Below are 11,078 nucleotides of genomic sequence, written 5' to 3'. Positions count from 1 at the left end.
TTTGAGTTTCCTTTCTTCTTTTTTTTTTCAAGTCAATAATCTATAAAAGTTCTTCATCCAAGGAAGGGATGGCTCCTATAAAACTGGCCTAGTGTAATGGAAGAGTTGGACCAAAGCTGAGGACTAGTAACTGTAGCATCAATGATATGCAGCCCAGCTGTGTGCAGAGCTCACTGTCACCAGCAATCAACTTGTTATTTGACTGAACGCTTGGGGACAGCAGCTCACTGAAGGACTAGTTCTGAGTGTTCATCTGCTGGAAACCACAGCAGGACAAGCACTCAAGGGACTTGTGATGTAGCTGAGTAGTTGTACTAACTATTTCTACACAAGGAAGGCTGAGGTGTTAACCCCTTGAAAATATGTTTTTCTCTTGTAAGAGAGATATAGTAATTAACATTTAAGCAGTGGCCAATTATTAATTTATAAGTAAATGTATACATGGAGCTTCATAAATCTGTATCTGTATCAGACCTCCTACCTGTTGGGGTGCTCTCATCTTGAGTTTGGAAGAAGTGGTCCTTGAATGCTAACCAACTATCTTAGGCCCCTTTACCTTCAAGTACCCTGTCCCATGGGGTTTCCCCTAGCAATTACTTGAAAAGGCCAAAGTTGGCCCTATTGAAGTCCAGGGTTGTGATTCTGCTTGGTATTCTGTTCCTGCCACGTGAGATCCTAAACTTCACCATTTCGTGGTTGCTGCAACCAAGGCTGCCTTCAACCTTCACCACTTCAACCACACCCTTCTTGTTAGTGAGAATAACTATGACTCTGAATATCACTGTTACAAAGACAGTAATCTTTCAAAGCTGCTTCTGGGCAAGTTCTGTGACTTGGGAATGAATCTGGCTTGTTTAGCAGTGGCTTAACCCTGAAAGGCTCTTGCATTTCAGCAATGAGTTGTATTTCCTGCTTCTCTCCCAGCTGGAGATCCTGTCTTATGCAAACATCCCTGGGAGCAGAACACAGCACCTACTTCTGTTACCACACTGCTGGAACCTTCCCCCAGCTGTTTCACCAAATACTTTCTTTTTAGATGAAGTCTTTGTCACTTGCTAAATATTTATTTAGCACCTGGCTACTACTCTGATTTGCACTCTGGAAAGAGGAGTCTTACATAAGAGCCAAGTTGCAAATCCTTCTCTGTAACTCGCTGGTCTCTATTTGCAACTCTGAATTCTGAGGATGGGTCTCTGCTTAATACTTGATCTTTCCTTGTATCAATCCAGTAGCCTAAAAGTTTAGCCCTTGCAGTGGCATTAGGTGTAGGCATGATTTAATTCAGGATATTAGACACTCAGCATTGACCTTCCATGCTGGCTGATTACTCGAGTACTGCTGTCACTCTGCAGCCTCAGTTCCTAATTTTCAGGTGAAACTGTTAAAGTGTTTATGGACTACTGATCTGTTTTGCCTCCCTTCTTCCTAGAAACTTCTCATTCACGGGGAAGGAAAATGGCATATGGCTAAGCTAAACAATTTCCCTAAAGCCACATGCTGAGCTTGAGGCTTTAATAAAAAAGGCAGAAATTGCCTCCACAACAGTGCTCGCTTGGGCTGCATCTTGTACCTCTTCCTGTAGTGATTATACCAGCACAGTAGTTTGTAGTGCGACAGAGGGAGGTGTGCTGAAAATATTTAATTTTTACTATTTTTTGTAAGGCTGATAATAGTTTTGTCAAGGCAACTTGATAGTAACTCAGGTGTTGTCATTGGTCTAGATATGCACTTCATGTAAGTAATGGGTGATTGGGAAGAAGCTTCTGTCATCTTATGCCTGATTTGAATGAAATCAGTGCTAACCTGTGATTTGGTACTGCCCCAAGCTGATGTTAATGAACATGGAACACTGGCCTGAGGCTGAGCTGTGAGCAAAATCCTGATTTCCCAGCTCTGATGCTTTTTCTTGCACAGCATTTCTAATGAACACAGCAGAGTGAATTCTTAGTTGCTCAGTAAAATCACACATGCCATAACATCTAGCTAAGCAATTACTTAAACACTCTTGCTATCCATGCTGGATTTCTAATTAATTAGCATAAAGTGGATTTTTATCCAAAGCTTGATAACCACCACCTCTCCCTGCAGGCTTCCTCCTGCTGAAAGATCTGAGCTGCAGGTCAGTTCTGGCTAATTCCAGTCCCATGCTGCTAACTTGAGGTTTTAGCCTTCAGCGTCTGCCTATTCTGGCTACTTACAGTGAGCCAAAGTCCAAGACAGCAGCTTTCTGTAGTTTTATTTTCATTGCTAAAGGTTAGAGGACCCCAGAAATGAAAGCACAGCCAAAAACAACAGGGAGGGACCAAGTAGAGCTTGCCCTGTGATGAGGAAGCAGAGAGCCTTGCAGGCTGTCCATGACCATCACGCAGAGCTCAGGGCTGCAGATGTGCGTGCACTCAGTGAACAGGCAGATCCTGCTGCAGAAGTTAAGAAGCTGCAGGCAGTGCTCAGTGTCGAACAGAAACAGCTAGGAGCACTGAGGGAGGCAAATCCAGCTGCAGGATGTGGCGTTGGTTGTGTTGCTTCTTTTCTTCTAACGGGTGTTAGCATAAGGGAGAGACAGGTGTAACTTGAACTCCTCCTGAGCCTGAAAGGGGGGGGGGAACATGAGTTCACATCTGTAGCTTGTGGATAAGTGTGCTCAAGAGGAGAGAAAGGTTCATCTGCATGAAATAATGGGAGGACTAAACAAGAATAGATGTCTGCCCAACACTCAAATGATTGCTCTGCTACCTTTTTCAGTGAGGATGACAATGCTGTTGAACTTGAAAGTGGATATAGCAGATCTGAGATGAAGTAAAACTGAAAAGCCTGAGAGGTTTAAGTCAGAGATGAGAGAAACTCCACTGGAAAGAGCTGTCGCATGAAACTGCAAATCCAAGCACAAGGATTTATGCTAAAGCTGTTTATATATTTAAAAAAAAAAGGTGATGTTTTATAACCAGGTACTGCAATCCTGCTATCTGGTTCTGAGCAGGGAGAGGAGAGAAGGAAGTAGTAATAGCTGAGATTCTGAGCTGCAATACACTGAATCTACCTGAGTCCAGTAAAGCATTTGCTATACAGTGTCTCCCAGGAAATTCTTAAGTTCGAGAAGACGTGGAGAGGCACAACACTTGTAAAATAAGGAATGAATCACAACTGACACTGGAGTCTTGTGTTGAGAGGGAGGCTGTGAGTGCTGACAGCACTGGGTGGAAAATCCTCCTAGTGTGGACCTGCAAGCTCGGGGCAGGGCTTGGCTCAGTTGGCCATTGGAGCTCTGTAGCAGTCAGATGTTTCTTTTCTGTTCCCTGGGTAGATTGGCCATATGTGCTCTGTGCTGAGCGCAGAGATGTCTGGCGGGTTGCAGGCAGTAGAAGAGGTGGGAACCTTTCAGAAGGACAATGAAAAAGGAAAATGATGGCCACCTATGAAAACAATAATCGTAAGCCACTTAGTATTAACAACCATGGGGCTGAGAGCAGAGGCGTACATTCAGCAGCAGCAGTAAGCACTTGTTTATCAGCTGGGAGTTCATTAGGTAGGAAGACAGGAGAGGAGAATGACGTGCGTGGGTTTGCTATGAGCTGCCTGTTTAACATGGCTTTACAAAAGGCAAATGGGATTCTCAGAGGGGTCAGATGAGATGTTTCTATTTGAGAAGTTACTGCTATAGCATAAGATGATGTGAGACTTGCCCTGGAGACTGTTATGGGTTTTTGGTCTCTTGTGTGCAAGTCTCCACAGAAAGCTGAGCTGCAGAAAAGAATAAGGTTGGGATGCAGGGGGCTGGAGTGGGCAGGTCGGGTACCATGTCCCATTGTGTGGAACAGGATGCTTTCTGAGGTGATTCTGTCTTTCAGACTTGATGCAAATTTCNCGGGTACCATGTCCCATTGTGTGGAACAGGATGCTTTCTGAGGTGATTCTGTCTTTCAGACTTGATGCAAATTTCAACAGAAGAGTTAAACAAACCAGAAGTAGGCCATTTTGCTGGTTGATTTGAAATGCTTGGAGAGAGCTCATCTGGATTAGAAATCAACCCAAAATGTTATTTTTGATTGACTTGATTCCTGAATGGTTTTGCAGTGGTAGAGAGGATGTAGATGTATCAGTCCTATGCTTTCTAAATGTCCTAGCTTGCCACCAGGCCTTTTTCTCTCCTCTACCCCGATTTTCCTGGTGTGTGCGAGGGGTAGCTCCTCTGGAAGGCACTGGAGATATTTCTACTGTCTTCTGCTCTGGGTTAAGCCTACATGCAAAGACCCCTTCCCAAATCTTGAGGCATTTCAGTTTGGTGCACTCAGATCCTCTTTCTGCTGGCAGCGTGCACAGTAGCCTTGCTTATGTCTGCTTTTTAATTCTGTGCCTTATTTCCCAGACTGGGGTGACAGAGCCTTTGTAAAGCGATTTGAGATCTTTTGTGTAAGAGTGCATGCATATGAATCTGTGTTGCTGACATGGCAGCTGGAGCTTCTACCAGACTCAAGAAACCAGAGCTATCTCTAGATGCAGGTTCCTTTCCTGTCAGAAAAATGTAGTGAATTAAAACTTCCTCCTGAAAGAATATACTTAACTGCACTAGAGGCATAACAAAGTGAAAGCGGTGTCCTTAATCCTGCCCTTTCATCTCCTAGAAATTCCTTCCTCTGTCTCTTTCTCTGTGTCCTGATTGTTAAATGAGAAATTTCCACTTGGAAAAAACCCAGGGCAACAAAACTGCAGCCCAGCTGATCACAGCAGAAGCTGAGGAGACAGGAGCTGAAAGGAGAGAGTTGTTAATGAAGCGTCATCAGCAAGCCAGGGACAGGAGCTGGACCCCGTCCAGATGGCACTGCTAATCGGCTGCATCTACTTCACAAGTGTGTCCTCCCAGGAAGAGGTTGGCCAAGCAGGCATTGCTGGTCAGCTGCAGCCGTGGGCAGGGTATTTGTCTGGGTTACATCAGGCCTCCAAATAGGCTTTTCTGAATTCCCTTTGCTGATGGAGAGTGATATCCCCCCTGCTGCCCACAGGGGGAAATAGACCCTGACTGTGGCTTTCTGTGCTGCATTCTTGCAGTGATCCATCAGTGACCTGGTGGTTGCTCTCCCTGCTGCCTGCCCCCAAGGCAGAGGATGGCTGGCAGGGAGGAGCAGAGGGTGCGGAGAGGCATGGAGTACTGGGGACAGGGAGAACAGATCACAGGGCTGGCTGGGGCTTGCCAGCATGGCTCTGATGGTGGCATGCTGCAGCCCGAGTGCCTGAGCTTCCCTTCATCTCATGTCAGCCTGGATATTCATGTTTCCTGGCCTGCTAGATAAGGTGGCCACACTGTTAATGAAGAGACCTGGAGAATGAGATCAACGTGAGGCACGCATGGTGTGGAGCTAATCTCCTTTCATCCCTGATGATGGATGGAGCTCATCTCTGACATTAATCAAGTCCATGTGTGTGCACTAGGCAAAATGGATTAGACACTATGCTGTTTGCAGGGGTGTTCCTGAGTCCCTGGGCAATCCTGGAGGATGCCCAAGGTCCTGGCTTAAGGCAACCTCCAGCTGGAGCTGCAGCAGGGTGACATGGTGTGGGTAACAGAGGTCACAGCTGCTAGATCTGGGGAGAGCTTAGATGGCCCCCAGCTCTGCTTTGCAAGCACTTGTGCTCTCTCCACATGGACAGGGCTGGGGAGCAGATCTCAGCCATAGCTGAGCTGTATTTGTTGCAGAGCTGCTCTCCCAGACAACTGGTGGAAGCTTATGCAATGGTTCCAGGTGCACCCAAACATCTGCAGTCTCCAGGCCTAGTGTCACACAGCGGAGACTTGATTGCCTGTGTGGGTGAAGCTCAAATGAGAATGGAGCTGGAGCACCAGGTCTGACACAGGGAGCAGACACCACTGCTTGTGATCCCCAGCAGACTCCAGGACTAGGTGGTCCTGTGTGAGCAGGATCTACCATCACACGCCAGCCCTGGTCATGGTGCTGCAGTATCCTGTGTAAAAAGACTCTTTAATTCTGCTGTAAGATCAGTGTGGGATAGAGACAAGTGACACTTTGCCCAGCTCTCAACAGTGCTCTGGGCTAGTTTGGATACCACTAGACTCAAGGAACAATGTCTCGGAGGCAAGGCAAAACTGTTGGGGATAATGTGAGCTTGTCCGTAACAAGCTCCTTACCTGCTTCAGGCAGATGCTTGGTTCTGGAATTAGCAGGGGGTACTGGTACTTTTAAAAAAAAAAACAAACAACCCTAAGTCTGTGCCCTCCACGGGGCGATACACAGGCCTGACAGCAGAAGGAAGTGCCTGTTTCTATGACTATGCTGTGCTCATGTAGCATGAGTGGCATGCTACAGAGAAGAGATACACTTTTTTTTTTACCTTAGCCATCCCAGAGCAGCTCAAGGTATTCCCAGCAGGAGCACCAAGCAGTGATCTCTACTGAAATGATGCCCGTGGCCTGCACACTCTGCTGCATGGCAGCTGTAAGCTGCAATATATGCTGACAGTCAAAGTTGTGTTTTCCTATGATGAATTGCACTTCCCTCCTGATGGGAGCTGTTCCACCTACACAGTGGTGGCTGTTAACAGTTGAAGTGGCTATCAGTTGTTCCCAGGGAGTAACACACAGCACAGGGAATGCATGTGGCTGGCACTGCGGAGTGAGGTTGGTCCTGGAAGAGAGTCTGCTCTGTGAAGGTGAATGTGCCTTATCTTCATGTCCAGTATGGGTGCAAGTGGATGGACAGCACCCAGGAGGTTTGGTAACGGACAGTTTATTTCCCACTCTGCCTTAGGTGCAAAGCCTAACTGACATCAAAGCAACAGAAAGTCTAATCCTGTTTTGAATCAGGGCAAGCACGTGCAATGAATGTTAAACAGGGACTCGGGCAACAAAAAAAAGGGGGGGGGGGCATTATCTTTAATTTCCTCAGAGGAGGAAAGGCACAGGAACAGAAAGAGGTGGCAGTTGGCATGAACAGTTTTTGAAGGATGAGGAAAGCAGGTGGACGGGAAGGGGAGAGGAGCAGGAGCAGCACCAGCATGTGCTATGGAAAGGTGAGTCCAGTGGCAGCTGAGTGCTGGCAAATATAAAGGCTGCTCCTGCCTGGGTTCCCATGCAGATGTAGGGAAGGGATTGCTGTGATGGGCAGAGAAAGGTGCAGGCTGTAGCTTCCAGCTCATATACTTGGGATGAGGCTGCAGAGCTGCTTTTTGAGTGATCCGTACTGGTCTCCAGCAGAGTGATACAGGGAGAGAGCTGAGCTATGCTTCTGAGCTTGGTGAAGGAGAAACAAGGGCTTGTTATCTGTGGTCGCGTGTACGAAGGTGATTCTTTGCTGTAAGACCTGAATCTCTTAAGTCCTGTTTACCAAGTGGACACTGACTTCACCTCTTGTTTATGCCGCTATCACCACCAGCTCTGCAAAGGGCAATTACTGCCTCACCTCCACCAAGTGTCTTAGCAGCAGTATCTGTGCTCCTGTCTGGGGAAAGCAACACTGCCTGCAGAGATATAGTGTTGCTTCCATGGGGGTCTGAGCCTCCTCATGCCCAAGCATGAGTGGGAGCTTTTGGGCAGCAGCAGCAAACAGAAGAGCTTGAGCTGCAGCTGAGCAGGGAGCAAGCAGGAGTAGTGCAATGCTGTCCAGCTGGTTCATAACATACTTAAAATGTTTCAGATGTCTAGGCCTCTGTGGCCCTACTGCCAGCTCCTCTATGGGTGGGGCTGCTGCTTTCTAAGTTGGACTTCTGCAGATGAGTGTCACGGTTTTGTGATTTTTTCGGTTATTGGTATTCCACATCATAACATCATGTAGTGGATGTACCTGGTTCTCAGAAGAGAAGGACTACTACAGTCCCCACGGTACTTTTCTCCTCAGTTACCATTTTCCAGCGGGAGGGAAAAGATAAAAGCTCGCAGTATAAAAACTTGCAGATCACAAGACCTCGTCCCTTTTTCCACCATCTCTCGTCTTGGCAGCACCTCGCTCTCCAGCTGTCTTATCGTTGGTAGTAGAGTAAGGCCTACCTTGATTTTGGGACATTCTCTCTGTATTGGATTTATCAGCTTAAATTGTAATTATATTGTATTATAGTGTGTTGTTTTGCATTCCGATATCATATTTAGTAAATTAGTTTGTTTCTCCTCAGATTGTTGCCACTGTTCTTTGCTCTCAGGGCCATCTCCTTCCCTTTTTCCCTTTTTCCCGGGGCATGGGCCCCCCGTCCCCTTTGTCATGGAACCGGGCCGAACGCCCGTAAACTGTTTGACATTTTTTGGTGGAGAATGCAAAGGGCAAAACTGAGGCAAAATTAAGGCAAAATTAGGGGCAAAATTCTGCTTTTTTTAGCTTTTAGAACGAAGCAAGATTGCTTTTTAGCTCTTAGGACGAATCTTTGTCTGCTTCTGAGCTTCGTTATCAAAACAGATGGGAGTGGGAGCTCTGCATCCTCAGTCTGCACATCTGTGTCCATTGTGGCCTCCCCTGACAGAGCTGGTGCTGACAGGAGAGCTGCTGCAGATGCTGTTGAGCCAGTGGGACCCCTTCTCTCCCTGGCAGCATCTACAATGTTTTGTTTTGGAAACTGTAAAGGTAAATCTCGGAGAGGAGAGGGGGAGTTGAACAGCTGCTGGTGCTGTGAAAAGAACCATGCTGAGCTCCAGTCATTCTTCAGCTGCTGAAGACATGGGCTGGGGAGAGCTGGCAAAGCATCGTGCAGGGATGTCTTAAGTCAAACATCCCAACGGGAGAAGCAGGATACGTCCTCCTCCCGCTCAGTTCCTACCCCAAAATGCTGCTTTTATAGGCTGCCTTGAATGAAAAACAAAAACGCCTTCCCAACAGCGTGCAACAAGACGATCATTGTAGCGTGGGCCTCTAGATGGCAACATCGCCCCGAGGAGCAGGGTCCTTGCCCCAAGAAGCTCGGCCCGGGCAGCAGCCGCTGGGTGCAAACCTGCCCGGTGGGACCGCGGTTCGGTGCTGCTGGGACGCGTTCCGCAACGGGTGCGGCGGCTTAGGGCAGGGCCGGGCACTTTGCCACTCTCCTGGGGCTGCCCCCGACCCAGAAGCTCCTGTTCTTAAAGTACAACTTGTTCCTGGGCAGAGAAATTGCAGCGTTACAAAAGATTTTTTTTAATTCTGTAGTGGCAATTCAATCAATTACCTAATCCACTGATCTGGGGACAGGTAGAAATGAGTGTTACAGCAGGGCTTTGTTACCCCTGCAAGACAGAGAGGGCTGCAGCCATGAGCAGGTCTGTGTGCTGTGGATCACTGACTGAGGAGCTGTTTAACCCCGAAGAGTTAAATGAAAGCTGGGAGATACATGGTAGGAAATCAGGACTGCTGAGGCTAACCCTCCTCTGCTTGTCTGCTGCCAGGGCTGGAACTCAGGAGCGCAGGGCTTAGATTGCGGGGTTAGGTGTGCCTGAACATGGTTTTGTGTTCAAAAGCTGTAGATATCCAGGAAGCTGGGGTGAACTTCCCTGTGGCACCCCCTACTCAAAGGGTGTGCGTGACTGCAGAGATTAAAGCCTAAATGACCTAGCTTTAACAATGTCTGTGTTGCTGAACCTTTGGGTGGGAATACTCGTGGAACACACGTGGTTTAACCATGGTATGGAGGGGTGGAGGTGAAGTCCTACCCTCTGCAAAGCAGTGATGTGGGACCTGTTACAAAGCAGGGTCTGGGCTACTCGTTGAAAAGCGGGTTCAGTCTGTGCTCAGGATGCTGCTAAGCCTAATTAAGATCCTTAAAAGGACAAAAGGTGCTACATAAATTTAGGGGATTATTATAAATGTCAATGGGCTTTACAAACTCTGGCAAAACTCACAGAAGGAATAACAAAACCTTTCATTTCCCAGTGCTTCCTAGCAGGACTACTTAGGGCTTCATGCTTCAATGCAGAAGCTGTAAAATGTTGACATTTATAATTAGATGTGCATAATGATCTCTTTATTCCTGAACTCATGAGGCAGGGTGTTTCTGGAAGCATCAGCTCCTCCTTGCGTGGATTCCCCCCCTGCCCCTCACCCAGTGGGATTGCTCAAGGAACCCTCTTTTGGGGTAGTGTTTGGGTCTAATTGATGCCTGCACCTCCCCTTGGGCTGTGGCCTAGGCACTTAGTGAATAAAATCAAAGCTTCTGTGTGTTTTTAATCTGATCAGATCCTGGTAATCCTGTGGTATCATGCAGCAAAAGCTGTCCAGCTTTATTAGGCAATCTCTTGTTTTAAGAGAACAGTGCTTGTGTGGGAGTGCTCGGTTCTGCTCTGCTCTTTCTGCTGAGGGCTGGCAGAAAAGGGGGCAATTCGGAAGAGCGAAGAGAGTGCTTCGAAAAAGCGGGATGAGTGCGGGGCTGGGATGGGGCGCTGCGGGCTTCAGTCTTGGAAGGGTCCAGCAGCCTTCAGGATCACAGGACTGAGCTCGAAGCCGGCCCGTGCTGGCAGCCGAGCTGGCAGAGCCGGGGCGGGGACCGCGGAGCGCGACCGGGGAACCTAGCTCCCGGCCCTTCCCCTGCCCAAATCTGGCGGCGCATCACAGTGAGTGACAGCCAGCCTGGCCCTGCCCAGCCCGCACAACCCGCCGGTTTTTTCCAATCAGGCCGGCCCGGGGAGGGATTTCCTGCGGGGACGGGGTCAGCCCGAACGGGACCCAGCTGAGTGCCCTGCGAGCGGGGGAGCGGCTGCTTGGGGCTACCTGGCGGTTTTTCTTTTAGTCTGCCCGGCTTGGCCCGTCCAGGCGGTGCGGCTCGGCGGGCTGCGAGCGCCCCCAGGTGAGTGGGTCCGCGGAGCCGCCTCGCTCGGGACACGGAGCACGCAGGACTTGGGGCGGTTCTCCCTAAGTGGGGCAGAGCTTCCTCGGAGCACCACCGGATTACAGGGCTGTGGTGGGAGGCGGAGCGGGGCCCCCGCGGGGCTTCCCGAGATAGGTGAGGTTCTCCCCCGCCCCTCCGCACCGAGTTCCTTTGGCTAGCGCCTACCTCTCATTAGCATCTTTCCTTCTCCGCTTAAGTAAATTGTTTAGTGGTTGTTTTCCTTCTCTTCCTCCTTTTCCCGTGGCTGTAGGACTGTTTCAGGTACTTCGGATCTCCAGGTGGATTCGTGGGCT

The 11,078-nt window shown here is 48.7% G+C and overlaps 1 protein-coding gene across 9 annotated transcripts in view; it reads left to right on the top strand.

Annotated features, from left to right (window-relative positions):
• The window catches only part of CASKIN2 (CASK interacting protein 2), a 50,848-nt gene that overhangs the window by 10,201 nt on the left and 29,569 nt on the right, over nt 1-11,078 (top strand). For 4 of the 9 annotated variants that reach the window (XM_021415115.1, XM_021415117.1, XM_021415116.1 and 1 more), the window contains exon 1: nt 10,548-10,743. The exons of 3 other annotated variants lie outside the window; for them this stretch is intronic. The gene's annotated coding sequence lies outside the window, so the exon portion shown is untranslated. 2 more of the 9 variants (XM_021415108.1, XM_021415112.1) reach the window with 2 other exon arrangements.

This window comes from Numida meleagris, chromosome 17, assembly GCF_002078875.1.
Source record: "Numida meleagris isolate 19003 breed g44 Domestic line chromosome 17, NumMel1.0, whole genome shotgun sequence".
Lineage (NCBI taxonomy): Eukaryota > Metazoa > Chordata > Aves > Galliformes > Numididae > Numida > Numida meleagris.
Note: the sequence above shows the minus strand (reverse complement) of the source record. Positions and strands in the feature narration are given on the sequence as shown.